Raw genomic sequence first — 15,489 nt, forward strand, 5'->3', positions numbered from 1 at the left:
GAGGAATTGCAATAATGTGTCTCATGGCCGGATCAGCGCGGTGGATTCAATAGGCTTCGTGTGTGTACCGCACGCGAAATGGAAGACACGGAAATGTCAAGGAGGAAGAAAGACGCATTACGGGCAGAGGGCAGCAGACTGTTCGCTGACGTTTGACATCGCCGGCGGCCTCGGCCGGCGCGGCGTTTCTCTCGCTGTCTGTCTCTTTTACGAAGCACCGTTGAAAAATGATTCTCTCCGTAGCTGCCCCGGCTAAAAGCACAAAAATATTTTTTCGCCCGCTGAAAGATACGCCTCTCGGTTTGCGAATGTTAAACGTGCCGCGAGTCCTCTTCTCTTATTCGCGAATAATTTATTTATTTGACAGATAATTTATTATATCGTTCAATATCCAATAGATCTTTCTGAGTTATCGAAACGTCAACTAAATTTTTTATTATATGAAAAAATACATTATTATAGCATGTTATAGAACATATAATAACAATATTTTGAGAATTAAAGTGTTAAAAATGTTCATGTATATTAAATCATTTAACTTTCTAATATATTTATTTTTATACAATGTATTTTTTTGTAAAAAATGAAAAATTCAACGCGTTTCTTATTAGCCTTAATAAAACTTGCCATAACTTCCGTGAATATGCATATCCAATTCTTTTAACCGCAGCGTGACCACTGAGCACGTGGTACCCAAGTTCGGGACTGAAATTTGTTCCGCTTGCGAACACACAGTAGCTTTCCGGATAGAATCCCAAATCCTATCCAGCGCGCAAAATTAATGCATTTTCAGGACATGTCATGGTTAAGAAGAAAAGAAGTCCTGTGTAAACATCGCATGAAATTTACCGAGAATATTTCCTAAAAATGACTAAACAAAATAGATATTAATATTGTAAAAGATATAACCACGGAGCTATAGTAAACAGCAGTCCGTAACTATAGTAAACAGCATATAAAACTCTTTCTTTCTTTTCAATTTTAGAGAAACAATCCTTAACAATTATAAATACATTTCGTTGAACTACGAGTTCTATTCAAAAGTACCTATCAATCTTTTTATCAATCTTTTTATCAACGGGACCTGTCGTGGCTCTATCAAAAATCAAAAATCATTCGAAATAGCTAGACGTCCTTTACGTTAGAAACAAAGAACTCGATTAAAGGACACACGTCATTGCGGAATTAAGGTATGGAAAAGTTTCGGTGAGAGTAAATGAGTCTCGCGGCTAGCCGGAATACGAGAAGGTCGGAGGTTGCAGGTTGCTGGGGGTTGTGTCAGTGCACCGGGAGAGGAAGGGTAGCGGCCACGGGCCGTGGATACGCAGGGAGGTCCTAAAGGGCGAAAGGACCGTCCGACGCAGTATTTCTTGCCCGCTCTGCGCTATATGCTCCCTGGTCAAACGCTGTGTCGCCTTTGGTATTTATCGGGCAAGTTCTCACCTCAAGCTCATTTGTCTTCTCGCCGCGGGGAGTTGTCCAGGAGGGGTTCAGCCAAGAGGTGAACCTGTGACGGCACACGGCCGAAGGAGTAGGGGCGGACGAGGAGGCAAGGGAGGAGGAGGAAAGAGATCGTTTTGGAGCTCTCCGTAGAGCTACCAAAAGCTCGCCAGCCGTTCTCTCACGGTGGCCGATTCAACTTCGCGTCGCTATTCACTTTATAGAGCTTAGGTTTAAAGGACGTAAGCGCCGGCGCCGGCGCGAAAGTTATCGAACATGGATAAGCATTTAAAGCGGCATTATGGAACAACTTTGAAAACACAACCGATGATAGTTCGTCGACTTACATTTCATCTGCATTACGTTATCGCTTTCAGCCTGACATGCATGCAATATTTGCTACGAGCGTTTCGGCTTTTATTCGTTTTGCTGTGCAACGATACACAATTGAACGTTCGCACAACGAAAGGAATTATAGGTACCAAGGACGCATCGAGCGCGAGCTATTTTTCCACGGATTTGGTAATAGAGGGTGTATGTGTATATAATGTACGACGTTCGCGAAGAAAAAAGATTGCGTAGCACGGCTCGGCATTATTAATGACACGTTCTCGGGCCGCATAATATTCATTACCACAAATAGTTGATTATGTACGTTGGCTCATATTTTACGAGTGGCCGACAAAGGACGTTGCTACGCTGCGAGGCCATGACGAATTAATCTACTGATTAAAGCAATCCCCCTGACACCAACGGGCGCTACCACACATTTAATACGTCACCGAGAATCAAATTCCGGCCGCCCTTACGACTCGTCTTCTTTTTGTAACCATCTGCATCGCTCACTTTGAGATCTGGGGAATTTCTCGTCAAAGATCATGCTCGTCGTACACGCACGGTGTACGTAAGCTACCATTTACATTAACAACGTCCTGCGTTATTGAATTAGTAAGTCGTTAAATGTTTTTACGTCGATGTAATTAATTAGAGACAATTCACTACCGACTTCCGAGAATTTTATTACAGATAGACACATAGAAACATTGTTCGCACTAATATGTATATGCATGTCTGTTTTATATTTTGAATTAATCTTACATTAATTTTATTAATTTTACAAAAAGATACGTAATTAAGTAATATAATAGTTTGGTGCAAATCTTTATATTATATTACCTCGTAAAAAATAAATACAATAAAAGATTTAACTGCAAATTTCTTCCAAAGTGTGCAATGTTCATGAAAATGTATACTTCAAACGTATTTCTAACGAATGAGACGCGTATTATTAAGACACGGCACGGGATAACTTATTAGGATACACATAACAGATTCTGTCAATGTTTATAGGCAGCGATATACCATCCATCACCATTTTTCAGTGTATCTGCGATCATCCATCACCAACACTCCGGAATCCTGGGGTGGGCCCGACGCGAGCTGCCCTTTCGGGCTAACAACTTGTTTCTGTTGACACTATCGAATGAGTTACCACTTTCGGATGGTTTTTGTTGACACTATCAAACGCTTTACAGTTTACGAACAATTATGCGTGATTTATCACCGCGCCAATTCGACGTTATCCTCCCAACACGCCGCGTAGCTCGCTAGTGCGGCGCGTTATACTATTTTTACGGAAAGTCGTGTCCGGTAAACACGGATGACGGACCATAATAATCAACCCGAACCCTTCAATTAAATCTCATTTCGTAATCAGAACTTTCTACGTTACACACGGTATGATAGTGAACTATCACGCTCGTGTAGATCTGGAGATTGGACTGTTCGGAACAGACGAAATTTCCTTCTGGCGGTTACAAGTGCTGTCCCTATAACTTTGCAATGAGAAACGACGTACACGCGAAGGCGTACTTAGCATCACGAATTGATATCGAAGCCGGACGGGTCACGTGACCTGAAACATCAAAGGATCTCTATGCACGAGGTATAAGTGTATACCAGGGCGGACTCTGAAAGCCGATTGGTCGACGTGCCGATCGACATAGCATGTCACGTGGAACGCCTACGAGTCACGCAAATCTTCTTTGTTCTCGAATTGAATCTCAAATCTCCAAGTTTGCTTAACGCAAAAAAAACTGCCTAACTGCCTAACATTTTTTTTTAATTGGATCAATCTACAGCAATCTGTGCCATGAAAAGTTTATAACGGTGGATATTGGAAATATTTGTAATATCTTTTATTATTATAATAAAAGATATTACATAGAAAATAGGAAGAGTAATCAGTCGCATAATGTCCTCGAAATATTGTTTTCTTTATTGGATTTGTCATAATTATTCTAAAATATAATCTCAAAAATATCGAGGGTGATTTTCATTAAGAAACATTTAATAAAAAGATATCGTGATACCTATATACATAATTTAGTAGCAATATAATTCGTAATCTGTCTACCAAACTTAACCGTCCAATCATATCAGTATCTCGTGATTAAGGCACTGCTTCATTTTTCATTGGTTTGGAATTAGTGAAATAATAAGCAACAGCACTCACATCAGCACTCATTTCCGCGGTTATGAATGGTGGGCCAATAGCACCGAATACGCCTACCTACGAAACAACCCCGCAACGATATGTACGTACCTAATTACATAGCGACCAGAATTCGCCCCAACAAACGTATAAACGCAAACACACGCATGCGCGTTACGTGCATGATAAATAAAAAAAGAGAAGATAAAGAAAGAAAATATTAAAAACATCTTGTTTCACAAAGTATATACAATATACCTACATATGTAAAAACATTTATAAATAGAAATAAAATACAGAAGACAGATGCGTGTTACTCATCATGAAAAATATTTTGAATTTTTGTTAATAAAGACACATTTTCTAAAAATATTTTATACCTTTTTCATCTATAGATTTTTATGAAATTTTTTAAGAATTGACTGAAATCTTGCGGAGATATCTGACATAATAATTTAACGTAGCAAAGACGAAATAAGCTGGAGATGACCGGTTTTTATAATTACGCGCATCTGCTTGCCCGTATTCGTATTTACCGAGAATCGCGTGCATCCCTTCGCACGCATCATCCCCATCATGTCTTGAGAGATTATCAGCACAGTGGATGTCTTTATTTCGTACGCATAAAATCGCCGGATGACATTACGCTCACGGCAAAACTTCAAACTGGCTTTAGTGATACAAATCTTGCTTATCTCTCGATATTTTGCAAATGGACGCTTTCGAAATTTACGTGTATCTGCTATTAAATTATATGTATAATCCGTGGATAAAAACTTATAATCCCCTGTCATTACTCCAGTCACTGCATGGCTGCGTCACCCTTCATTGATTACATATGTATTCGATATCTGTACAGGGGATAAAATCCACCCCTTTATAATTTATACGTAACGGAGTTAGACCAGATATTAGACTAGATAGAATTTATATGTAACTCAATAGAATTATAAATAAAATGCAAACATATTACAAATTATGCTTAATAAATTTATTTAAATATTTTTTATATTATAGATTTAAATTTTGATTTAATTATCCATGCACGGTTTAAAATCATTTCTTGAAATATCGTGTTTATTTTTTATATCTTATAAATGCATTGCAATCAACGAACGATTAATATAATTCTGAAATAATTATAATAAGCTACGCATATGTTATAGAACTTATTGCGATATCAATTGCCTCGATCATTTCTTAAAAATTTGTCGGCATACGATAGCGGTTTCCGCGACAACTCTTATCCGAGCGGTTAATAGAATAGCGAGCTCGTAGTCGCGGCTGCGTCTTCGAGAAGTTAAGCGGACCGCCTCGGGCTGTTCCGTCGCGGCTTTCCGTCCCCGTTTTGCGGCATTCGAATTGCAAATACCAGAATGTTTGCATGTTGTTGTCACCGCATCGGTACCCGGAGGGGAAAAGGTAGAATGCCGCGACGGCGGTGGCGGTTGGAGGCAATGGCGGCGCGAGGAGGAGGAAGAACTCCTCAAGAGGAAATGGAGAGGAACCGACTCAAGTCTCAGATAAAGACGAATAAAAATAGGCGAGCAAGCGAAGAGATAGAGGGTGCAGGATGGAGACGGCGTTTCCTGCCTGGGGAACATTAGCGCCCTCAATACTCCCCCGCCCCCGTTGCTCAGACCGTCCAACCACCTACGTTGGGAAAGGGGCCACATTCCCCTGCCCAACTATTCACCTCTCTCGTCCATATGACAGACATTGTGAGTAAGAATCAAGCAAACATCGCTGAAGGCGTTCATGCGTGTATGGTGTTTCCCTTCGATCAAATGATTCAACGCATGTCGGATTTGCCAACCAGCAATGTGCCGGCCATCTCAGTCAAGTATTAATCGCGATTTGGTTATATTATTTAAACTTGGGAAAATCAACAAAATAAATAAGTTTATCTTAAAAATGGAGAATATACTTTTACCTAAATGTACAATCTCGAGTCTACATCAATACTGTGATCTTCGTTAGCCATCAGTTAAGCAGTAAATATCTCGAAAACCGGATGTTACGTTCTGACATAAGATTCCGACAATATTTATATTAGTATGTTATGAGACTTTTTATCTCTTTGGGAATATACTTTGCTGCTATATCGCACGCTTTGATCTTGTATCATGCGAAAAGAATGTCAAGATAAAGATCAGTTCGTCATAAAGTAGGCGTTAACAAACATAGCCCCGAGCTAAAGCAGCTGATAGACATCAACCAAGAAAGCAAGAAGATATAAAGGAAATTCCGTTTCGCAAAGTTTTCCCAGCTCAACGCGTTTGACCTTTAATTCAATTTCCATGAACCACGGAGGATATCACGTCACATTTAAACACCATCCCGCTCAAGGACAAGGAAATCATCGCGTGACGGGAGAAGCGACCGAGTAGACTCTCAGACCTGTCGTGATTTCGCGATCATCGTACGTGATGATTGCGCGCGAGGATGCTGGGAGGTAAATGTCGGATCCGACTGTCCCTATTATAGAAGCCATTTCGTTGGCTCCGGACATGGTGGATGGCGCATTACGATAATACAGCCTAATAATAGAGTGCCGAGAGAGAGGTAGGGAACCTGAGGGACGCCGATTGGCCGCCTCGAGCATCGTAATTGCGGCCGTCCGATGATTATTGGTGGCAAAGGGGGCTCGATCACGATCGAGAGTCCGGTGCGCCTCCGGATCGTCGACTGGCTGAGACCTTCGGGTTACTCGATCGCTTCTCCCGCCCTCCCGCTTGTATCTTTCTCGACAGCTCCCATCGATTAAATACACCCATTATGCTGAAAATGCGACTTTGATGATTGGGTGCGCGGCATCTGAAGGGAACGCGGCTCTCCTTACATGTGGTTTCCTCCAAGATGTCGGGTGTTCCATAGGTTTTGTTTTTTAATTCACCTGCTGATCGCTACTTATAAGAATATAGCCAGACAAAGTGGTTAGTGTTGCGCTCTTTAATGTTTATCGGATAGTTGTGTACGCGATCATCCGATTTTGTGCTTTTAAATGAGATGAATTAAATGAGACCATCAAAACTCATTAAAGAATTTTCCAATTTACTCGCGGAACTGTCTTTAAATGTTAAATATATCCGATATTTTATATAACGAAGTAAGTGAAATTTAAACTCACTATAAAATTATAAATACAAAAATTGTATACAAGGAGGTAAAGTCTACTGATCAATTTTTTTTAAATTTTTATCGCAATTGCTGTATGTAGGTCGCGAGATGCTAATGAGGAGAGCTCCGAGATGCATTCTAATGAATCTAAGCAGGTCTTTTGCGTTATATTACTTACACGGAGGGTAAGTCACCATACGGTCGCTTTGTTTTCATTTGTCGTCCGTGAGGCGACTTCTACCATTTCTACTTTTATTGCGGGTCGCGCGAACATGTGCGCTACGGTGGTCAACATGCAATTAATTTCAATTATAAAAATATTATTGTCCTTTTTACAGCGCTGGCAGGTGCTTTGTGGTCAAAGGTTAGCTTTTGTCATAGGAATCTTACGGTCACAATTTCTATGTATCTTTAAAAACCATCATGATTTCGCTAATTACCTCGGTATATCAGACTAGTACCAATTATCGCGGAAAATATTGTCTTCTAAGTTTGCTTAATTTTTTTTTAACCTACTTTTGTTTCACATAATTTATTATTTTTTAAATATCAGAAAATTTATATATTATACGATTTTCTGGTTGAATGGCGTAAATTACGGCAATGCTGATTTCAATGGATTACGGATTTTGTTACAGCTAGCCGTTTACGGTTAGAAAACTACAGCTGGAAAGGAATACTTGCGGCGCCTGCCACGAATATTATTCAAAATTAGCGGGGCAGCGAAAGTCGGAAGTCCCAATTTCGCGAGCGAAGACAGTGAGCCCTGCCCACGCTTTCTCATCGTCATTACTTCGTAAGCTCTCGCGTAGCCGGCAAGCTCGCCCCCGCACAAAAGAGCGAGAAACTTAATTAGGATTCTTTTATGATTCGATTTAGCCGATCACCGGTCTTGTAAAGCCGGCAGCCTCACGCGCAGAAACGTCTGACGTGAAATTTCGCACAATGTACGCGCAAAGTATTATTGACTATTAGCAAACAGACAATGGCGTGCCTTTTTTCCACCTACGGGGGCGTGATCATATATTCCAACGTTATACGGCAAATCAAATAGAGCGCATCAGAGAGACGTAATTTACAAATAGGGCTTCTTTCTTGACAAATTGCACCGAAGCCCGCGGTTACGTTGCTCGATGAGAATGCGATATCATTTAACCTACAGACTGCGGGAGCCTTAAAACAACGAAAAAGAGCCATCGAGCTATTGGAAGCTCGGGAGCTATTTAAATCTGTTGAATGGCTCGTGGAAGCAGAGCAACCTTCTCTTTCAGCACGGGGATTCGGCAACAAAGGCGGAGGTTTTACTTTTAAATTTAGTACACGGCCGAGATCCCTCCCCGGCACCCGTCTTCATCCCTGCCGCCTTTCGGTAAATAAAATAGGGATTTAGTTCCACCTTGACTTGAGTTTATTCCGTGGTCGCTCTTGAGAGAGAAGGAGGACGGCGCGGCGGGATAAATCAGCCGCCGAAAATGTCGCGTGTAAAAATCCGAACGCGATTAACGTAGATGTAATTAAGATTAAACCATAATAAGATGACTAAGATCAAAAAGTAACTCGTAATCAATTCTTTGGTAAGAGAGTAGCTTCGTGTTTATAAAAAAATCAAGCATATTATCTTGCGGATATTTTGTAACAATGTGAAATTAATGAAAAGAGGAGAGATAGAATTTCGTGCAACAAGCAACAGCGTTTCGACGGGGATTTCGCAGAAAGGTGCACAACTTTCAGAAGTGTGCTGGATTGCTCGTGGCACAAATTACCTCTTTAACGGAGGGCTACCTACTTCTCTCCGAGGATCCGGTTCAGGGAGGAAAGATGGAGTGGTCCCAAGAGGAAGAGGGGAAAGGGAGGACCGTTGGAAAAGAAAGACCACGTACGACGTGGTGTCGGACTCTGGCCAGGCGTCACGACGCCCTACTGTCTTTCCGAAGACAGTCTGCTACGAGGCGGTCCAAGTGACAAATAGATGTACGTCGTGACCGCACGATTTACTCCTCTTGCTAGGGGATAAAAGGTTCCTGACAAAATTCTGCCGCGATAGCGGATCTTACCATTAAGATCCTATTGTTTCTTCATAATCAATCGATCATTACGATTCTTCGGACGACCAATACTTTAAGATTCTTGGATTCTTCGTGTCTATATGTGAATCTTGTACCATTTATAATTTTGATTTCTACCTTAAGTTTAAGATTAAAAACATAGTCAAACATTGCATATTTATTTATATAAAAATATAATATATTAATATTTTTATATAATATTTATACGATAGTGAAGTAATGAAACTTATAAATAGTAGAAGAGAGAAAGATAACTTGGTATAAAAAGAAAAAATCGTATAATGTTCCCAATAAGCCGAGCATTGTATTGCTCACACACATCCCGAATTAAGATTAATGATACAGATTTTTTTCTATAAGATAACCGAATGCCAATACAACTTTTTGACAAAACAGCTTTATAAAGTGATTACAATTGCTGCAATCAGACTATTTCGTTCTATGCATGTTGCAAATATATACATTGCACTTACTCTCGTTCATCTTTAATACAAGTGTTTTTAATTTCCCTTTTTTTTCAGCAACTTTCCTCTTTCGATAAGTTTGACGTTCCTTTCTCCCTTTTAATACAGCATGAAGGAACGGCGTCTTCTTCCGGGACTCCTGCCGGTATCTTCCCGCCCACCACCGGCCTCACTTCCTCGTACCCACTCTCATTATCTCGAGGAAATTAAATATGTCATCTGATTCTTAAAGTTAATTGAACTTTCGGTCCGCCATGAATGCTCGACCAATTTCTAATTCATTAAGGTAATGCATTGAGCACGTGCCAAGAGCATCATAAGCAAAAAGTTTTTGGATACACGATAGACTAAGATAAGCCGGTTTAATCTTATTCAAAACTGGTATGTCCAGTGTGATATCGTTATTATGATACATTCAGCAATTGCATAAGATGGCAGATATAAATTTTAGCTCCAAAGCATAATATTTATTTCAGGCACGTCTAAGAACTATACAAAATAGAGACACTTTTGTTGCTCTCATTTAATTATAAATATTCAACAATATAATTAAAAATTAAAAATTAAAAATTTTAATATTTTGTATTAAATATATAAACAAAGCGTTTTTATTTCGATTAAAATTCCATTTCTTATTGCACAAGGTAGAAAGTCATTTTATACTATTTCAATTATATATGTATATTCAAAATAGCATGATCGAAACATAAGAGCAATATCATTCAATGATTATATTTTTCCCGTTAAAAATAAATGGATATGTGATCCGAACAGATAACGATCTCGAAGGGTGAAACACATCGTCCATCGCACATGCACATGAAGGAGATTCATGCTGCGTGCTCTGGATGCCTAGTCACGAATGTGCAAGTCATCAAGCTCTATAAGGGGATGATGAGAACGCCTAAAGTTAGAACACTGGAGGTGTTCGCGAATAATATGATACACCTAACGGCAGATACAGAGCATGATTGCGTGAATCTGCTCTCTGATCGATTGGAGAAACGTTATTTCTTTCGTATCTTATTCTCAGAAGGGAAGTTAATTTTGTTTTCCCTTATCTACTTCCAGCAAAACGACGTTCAGTCAAACACACGATTTATCACGGTCATCGAAATCTGATCGCATGACGATTATACCATATCTTCAGATTATGTGTCAAGTTATGACGTCGTTACGATACAATCAGGGAGAGCTTGCATAGCCAGGGAGCGATTTCACAGCCTAATTCCAAGGATTGTTCATACTTTATGAAACCAGAGAATTACCGGAAAGCCTAAATGCACTTCCTATTGTACGGTTAATAGCAATCGTAGATATCAATGTGTATATTACCATGTAAAAATTTTAAGATGCTTGTCCAAACATGAAACAAGTATTCTTCAAATTGTTTATTTATATGATCAATTGATTATTTAATATATTACTTTATATTTGTTAGTTATTCGACTCGTGCATTTTTATTCGCTTTCTACAAAACATTTATCGCTTTAAATAATAAAATTTTTCAAATTAATTGGAACTAGTCACAACTTGTTTCATAAATAGATGTCACAATTTATATCGAAATTGAAATAATTTACTCTGTTTCATAAAATTATTTTGCTTACAATGTCACTATAACACATTGCGGAAAAGTAACATAGACGAATGTTAAGTAGCCCCAATTAATTATGCTCAATCATCGTCGGACACACAGTCCCATTCGGAAAACCCGCGTCGACCTAATCGCTGCCAATTTATTTAATCGAATAAAGAAGGGCTTACGCTGGAGATCCCAAATTCCTGGTGTGCGACATGGTATTCGCATTACGAAAGGCCGGGTCTGGCTTTCTGACCACCCGAGTAGCAAGTGTGTGCAGAGGTTACAGTTAAGGTGGCCTGTTAGGAGCGGAAGGGTTGGCGGAACTCATTCGGGGACGAGTGGAATATGAGAGACCGACAAGGGTGAGACAACAAAAGCGTTGTACTTTTGACCAGTAGGCTACCGCCGTATTTTCAAATATGTGCGCGTTATATTTCCTGCGGTTTGCTTATTTTACATACATATTGCACACACGCGTACGCCACTTTTATTAAACGCAGTCATAATTTCCACTGTATCTCTGCTACTGAAGACGTCATCTAAGCGAGATTGAATACGAACAATAGAAGTGATGTTTAATTCTGGAAAGACTATCCGTATTAATAAAAATAGTTTTACATAGTCCGCCTCGATTTGTGATACTTGAAAGTAAACGTGTATGGTCAGGTGGTTGCGAGAAAAGAGGGATACGAAAACGTGGAGAAGGTCCTCGGACGTGCGGCATGTCGGTGTGGAGAAAGAGAAGGTTTACGAGAAATGCGGCCACCGCAACACACGCGGTGGCCGAGACCAAACCAAACCAAAGATTAATGTACTACACTTACTGGGGCAATTTGCGCCAAGTGTCGGCTGTAGAACTGTGTATACCTCGAGTTCTGGAGGTAGATTTGTTCCACGGGCACTCGCGGGGAGATCCCTCGCCCTCTGTTTCTATCCCCGAAGAATAACACGAAAGGAAAGTTTCAAATCCACCATGAAAAAAAAAGACAAGGAAGAATGATAAAATTTTGTACGAGATCTTCTAAATTTCAATGTAACGAACGTTAACGCGATCACTGACGTCACCAGCGTTTACTGAATCGCTAATGAAAATTTTTCGCTAGCGATCCACAACTGCCGAATCGAAAAAGTCATCCGGCACGATCCGCTAATATTCCCGAACAAATGAATAATCGCTGCCGCGGAAGCGTCGAGTTCTGTCGACATGCCACGTGGGAGCCAAGATATAAGCAAATTAAATATGCATAATTAAAACGAAATAGCGACGGGAGAAACGTCGCTCGTGTGGTTCTGGCTGGCTCGAATCAGAGGGAAGAGGACTTAAGGCAAGGAACATTCTCGTAGCAACATCTGGCCGCTATGAAGTATAAAGAGGCATGCGATATCATCCGCAGTGAATGCTTAATTAAAACCTCAGACTCCTCAGCCACGGAGTTCCCCTTAGTCGCCCGCTAATCGCAAGAACCACCGTTGCTGTTCAACACGAGCCAGCTCACCTTTACGTATATATCCCTGTGGTAACAATCCCTTGCTTCACGTTCGCTTTACGAATGATTTCCATTCCCTGATGATCGTTTAACAATCATATCCGCTTTCATCACACTGTTATTCGGCACTTAAATGTATACGACTTATAAATTAAATAATTTTCTTTAAGTCACATTTAAAGGAAATTAGAGATTTATCTAACAATAAGTAATAAGTCTCTTAAATTGCGTCTTGCGTGGATTTTAATAAAAATCTGATCTTTAATCAAAACTTTCTTCGTATAAAGCTGAGCAACAATTTTTAATCGATCCTCGAAGCAACGTGATAAGCGACAAGAAAGGTGAATTTAAAAAGCGGTAGTGAAAGTAGGCGCTCTATAGCATTTCCGGTGGCATACTAGCTACCCAGCGGGACGAGAGAAAATTTCACTTGGAGCGTCTAACGAGTTCGCTTTTACCCCAGACGACGAAGAAGAAAAAAGTTGGAAGAGGGTCGAAGTGGGGAGAGGAGTTTTAGGTACGAAAAGCGAGCCTCTGCTTTCCAGTGGAGCAAGGATGGCAAAGACCCGTCTCAGTGATCCGGTGAGATTGACAGGTCGAGCCCTACTCGTGGACCCGTGCCGGTTGCTATGCTAAAATGGCGATGAAAGATGATTTACTTTTAATGGTGGAAAACGCTACTTTCAGTACGCACTTCTTTTGGCTAATTATAACGACTCGTTGAAGGAAGGACCATAATCTAGTAAATGTGCAGTAACTCCCGGAGCTCTTACAAAACGTTCTAACTAAATTTCCGTCCGCATATACATATCTTATACAGAAAGTATCTTATCGTTCTACTTGATACACAACGCGTATTATTAAGCTGTTGTAACGATGGACATACATGGTTGAGTTATTGCGAGGATGCAGGTACGCATTTTTCGTACACCCTATAGCACATATATCATGCGTCGTCGCAGGAGAGACAGCAACGTCAATATATATGCAAACGCCGATATAACGATCTATCGGTACGTAAATACATAAAGGGCGAAGACGAGCGTGGGAGAAAAAGCGATGGCACGAAAGAAAAAGAAGAAAACAAGCGGCGGGAGACGCGCGCGCGGAATAAGAGAGAAAGAGAGAGAGAGAGAGAGAGAGAGAGAAAACTCCAAGCTTAATATAAAACTTCATTTCGCAATCGGCAGCAGCCGGAGGAAACGCGAAGATCCGACACGCAGAAATTCCGCGGTCGTCACAAAAAGGACGAGCTCGAAAGAATGTTATTTTTCTGGCATTAAGCTTTTCGCGGTGCGCAAAATTGCTCCAAATATAACTTATTATTCTCGACAAAATATCGCAGCGCAACGTGCTGCTTTAAGATGGAAAAGATTTTGGTGACAACTTTCGAAACGCTGCGAAGCGCGAAGCGGCGAATTATTTTGAGATTAATAAAACGAACGTAGAGAGAGATCCGAACGGTGAAAATTATCGCCGAGCAGTTCTCCCGAGGAATCCGTTATCGGAGAAACTCCGCCTTACACGGCAAAAAGAGTAAAATAAAGAATCGCCGAAGAAAGATAGCGTAGTCGCTTTTATCACGCGAAGCGCTGCAACTGTGTCGATCTGAGGAACGCACCCCTTTTTCCCCCGTCGCTCTTTTCTCGAACTTTTCGTTCGTATATTTCGGGCCTTTCTTTCTATATGTTTTCGGAGTACGCCTGAAAGAAGGGGTCGGGCTGCCGAACATCGGTGGCGCGAGCGAGGCGCGCGCAATGAAACTTTTAATAAATGGCAGAGTCGATATGAAGTATAGGACTTTGACATATCGTGTGTCTGTAATGTATAGTTAAATCTGGTGGCAGATGTGGAGGGTGTTCTCCGTTCTCTCGTCTCTCTCCGTTATCCCTCCCGCTCACTCGCCCTCTTTCGCCTCCTCTCTAGCCATCCGCGCCCGCTTCGCGCTCCGGAATGGTTGACACCCTTGCCCCTCTCGGAAATTTCCTTCTAACCCACTGACGCAATTGAATAAATTATTAATACGAATCTACACATACGAAAAAGATAACGATTAAGATATGTTTTGTTCTATTGATCAACAAATTTTTACCAAACGTTTCCACAATTTTTTTAATCTCTCGCATTTTCTATATTTTTCTTTTCAGATTTTCATTAGAAGAATTATTTGTATTATATCTGTTGCGCAAAGATTTATTTTAAGTCTTAAATCTTATTATTAAGATTTACATAAAGTTAAGAGAAAGTAATAAACGAATCTTTGTCGTTCTATTGCAACGTGAGGTACATATAAATGTATTATTTAACTGCTGCAATATGTAGGACACGGTGAATTTCATCTTCTCACGCTAAAGGGGATCGATTCTAGCAAGTAAACGACTTGCTTCATGCGGATCACTCAATGAGGGTAGTGGCACAAATTTTTTTCTTTGGAAGCAACAGTGAACTTTTCAATCAAACTGCCTGTCTAAATGAAAGCTCCTCCACAAAGCGGATCAGGGTAATCTGTCATCAAAACTGCTCCACAGCGAGCCGTCGCGATGCCAGTCGGCGCGCCCCCAGCAACCCCCGACCGTTGCAATAACGACACGGCTGCATTCGATCCATGAAACTACCCAATACCAAATTCGCTTTTGAAGGAGCATTTTGTATATCATACTTGCATGGTATAAATATAAATGCATAGAAGTATAACGATTTACATTCCAACGATATACATGGATTGATCGTAGGTGAATACTTAAAAGTTCTCTTATCGAACGTCGACACACGTCCCTGACATTACGAGTAAATAAATGAATAAATGAGAATATCAAGTAGATAAATAGCTACA

The sequence above is a fragment of the Temnothorax longispinosus genome, chromosome 4 (genome assembly GCF_030848805.1).
Source record: "Temnothorax longispinosus isolate EJ_2023e chromosome 4, Tlon_JGU_v1, whole genome shotgun sequence".
Classification (NCBI taxonomy): domain Eukaryota; kingdom Metazoa; phylum Arthropoda; class Insecta; order Hymenoptera; family Formicidae; genus Temnothorax; species Temnothorax longispinosus.